This window comes from Nematolebias whitei, chromosome 11, assembly GCF_014905685.2.
Source record: "Nematolebias whitei isolate Nwh7 chromosome 11, NemWhi1, whole genome shotgun sequence".
Classification (NCBI taxonomy): Eukaryota; Metazoa; Chordata; class Actinopteri; order Cyprinodontiformes; family Rivulidae; genus Nematolebias; species Nematolebias whitei.
In genome coordinates this window covers 5,345,129-5,348,341 of record NC_056508.1, presented here as the reverse complement: position 1 = coordinate 5,348,341, position 3,213 = coordinate 5,345,129, and the positions used below count along the sequence as shown (strand labels likewise).

The 3,213-nt window shown below is 41.5% G+C and overlaps 1 protein-coding gene across 1 annotated transcript in view; it reads right to left on the bottom strand.

The window, feature by feature from the left end:
- gdap1l1 (ganglioside induced differentiation associated protein 1-like 1) overlaps positions 1-3,213 on the bottom strand; it is a 53,170-nt gene that overhangs the window by 4,418 nt on the left and 45,539 nt on the right. The window lies entirely within an intron of this gene.

Here is a 3,213-nt window from a genome sequence, read left to right as displayed (position 1 = left end):
TATCAGAGTCAGAGTTTCTTTATTGTCATTCGCACCTCATGTGGTACATGTGGTGGAGCGAAATTATGTACACGGGGTCCCAGTTACATCCAACAATAAAATGTAAAAGAAAAACAATAATAACATCTAAGATATGAACTAAGAAAAAAAAGAAAAAACAAAGAAAAATATATAGATGAATTGGGAAAAAAATTCCATATCTTTATTCCCAAATTAAACATTTTACTGACATAGTAAATTGCACAAAAAACAGGTTACTACTTGACTATTCTGTTAGTAAAATATTGAATATTGAATATTTTCTTCTTGGCTGAGAAGAAAAACCCTGATAATGAAAAAACACACCGCGCAGACAAGCACATGGTGATGTAGAACATTCCACAGAGGAGGGAGATGACGAGAGCGGTGAGAGTATTCAAGGACGCTCCCGAGGCACTGTAAGAGTTCTGATAAGGATGGAATAATCAGCAGCTCCCTCCAGTGAGATCCGTAAACACTGTCAAGGGATGTCGGGGAATGGCCAAGGACAACCCAGTGAGAATCCAAGAGTCGAAATGATGACAGAATGTTTATTCAGCTGGTTTCCTCATGTTGATCAATGGGCTTCCTCGAGGGCGGGGGGCAGCAGAGCGTCAGATTACACAGCCTCCAGGTGAATAGAGATAAGGTGGCCTGCAGGGCCAGCTGAGGAAGCCAAATTCAGATAAACAGCCTAATAGTTTGGAGACAGGCAGAACTTTACTGAATTTTATCTGCCTTGAGTCTTTGTTGGTCTCACGTAGATTCTGAAAGGTCCAAATTAAGTGGATATACTACTGATCTGTGCCTGAGAATATTCCCCGAGATTTGATCCATCTTGTCAGTGGGTCCAGTCGCTAAGAAATAGAGTCTAGGTGCACGAGACACGGAGCAAACCTTCACATAGGCGGCAGCCTGACCAGGCCAGATTAGCTGCAGCCGTCTTCTTTGTATGTTGATAAACCAGGAACCAGACAATTCCAAAAACAGGAAACCTGTTATCATAAATCCAATTATATGCAATTTCGGCGTCCTCGATCGACAGCAGAGGTAGACACATCACGTTCCACTTCCTCCAGAGACATGTGCAGCTGCATACGTGTCGTCCAGGCAGTTCATCTCGCCTGAAGCTTGTCTTAAAAATGTTGTCCATTGCATTGAGAGACCAACTGACCAGATCCACAAAATCATGGTTCAGAAGATACGTAGACAATGGGAGTGGTGGCGCAGAGGTTAGAGAAGGTGGGCCTGTGATCGGAAGATCGCCGGTTCAAGCCCCGGTACACACAACATGAAAAATGTGGGTGGGGTAGGTGAAGCAGCCACACCTGCCCCCACCCTCATTCGTCCCACTCTGGGCCATTGAGAAAGGCCCTTAACCTCGACCATCTGCTCCTCCGGGTGTCCTAGATAGCAGCTCTCTGCTCCACACAGAGGGCTGTGGCAGCTCGGTGGTCTGTGGTTGCGTCAGGAAGGACATCCAGCGTAAAAAAAAATAACTGCCAAGTCTTTGTGCGACTTAGTTCGCTGTGGCGGCCCCTGAAGAAGGAGCAGCCGAAAGAAGAAGAATAAAGGAAGATATGTAGACAGAGGATCAGAAGTAGTTTCACAGACAGGAAAGAGCAGCAAAGCGAAGGAGGGAGAGGAGGGAAGCATCCGCCATCAACAAGAGCAAGTGGTGTCCTTGAGGGAAGAGTGTAACCTGGATTAAAAGTGTGGATTATTGTAACCTGGATTAAAAGTGTGGATTATTGTAGTGAAGCCTTCGTCTTCAACCATGGACAGAGGCCTCATGTCAGTGACGATCATGTTAAGCATGTTTTCAGTGAAGACAGCTGCTGCTGTGGTGTCCATGATGTCTGTCCATCATGAAGGATGTTGTTTGTTGTTGTTTTCTGGAATGAGAGAGTAAATATGTATTATAACATAATTTACAGCAACTCAAGAAATGCCTTGTTTCACTTATAGTCATTAAGTAGCTCAAAGAGGAATTAACACACACACACACACACACACACACATATATATATATATATATATATATAGAGAGAGAGAGAGAGAGATAGATAGATAGCTAGATAGATAGATGTGGTAAATGGTAAATGGACTGCATTTATACAGCACCTTTCTATCTTATTTCAACACACTCAAAGTGCTTTACAACAATCTGTGCCTCATTGACCCATTCATACAGCTCTATACTAGATCTCTATAAAGATAATTGACCAAATCATTCTAAAGAGACTAATCAGTACTTTAGATCACATTCATACACTGATGGGACACACATCAGAGGCAATGAGGGGTTCAGTGTCTTGCCCAAGGACACTTCAGCATGTGACTGCTGGTGGATTCGAACCCCCAACTCTCACATTGGAGGACGACTGCTCTAATATATATAATACTTAATTACACACATTTGAGTAGATGTAATAAATTACTTTAATTCCTGTTTAAATACAAAGCCATAATGCAATGTCTTCACTCAGCCTCTGCTGGCAAATTATAATGTGAAGTTTAATTATTAAATTATTACCATCTTTGTGTTATATTTATTTATAAATCACATTTAAACACTGCTTATACCAATTAAATTAAATAAAAGTAATACACACGTTCTCTATCACTGTCATGAATCAGATAACAAGCAGCAGCTTCAGAGAGTCTGACGTTACGTTCTCTCACTTGGAAACAGAACCAATGCAGGATATTGTAGAGACTCACCTGCTGCTGATCCTTCATCCACACCGCGCTGAAGTTACGTTTTACAACTCCAACATGTTTACGTTTCATCTCCGTGGTGCTCCGTGTCATGTCATCACTTTTCAAAGCTGCATGTTGCACAGTTTTAATCTTTGTGAAGCGTAAAGAGCTCCCACACTGTTGAAGACTTGGGTCAAACTGTTTTCTCTGCGTCAGTCATTTGTAAAATTTACTTAATTTCCTTTGAAAACAGCCTCTGCTCTGCTTCCTCCTCGCTCCGTTCAACTCGCTCTGCAGTTTGTTTTACTTTATTCAGTCAGTCAGCATCAACAAAGCACTGCAGGTGAACAAAACAGCTCCGCAACACCGTGAGAGACACATAATCATGTGACACATTGAATCAATAATGAAATTCGATGCCAACACTTTTATTAATCGATTTTTATCAATTTTATCAATTCTTTATTGCAGCCAATATATAAATATATAAAT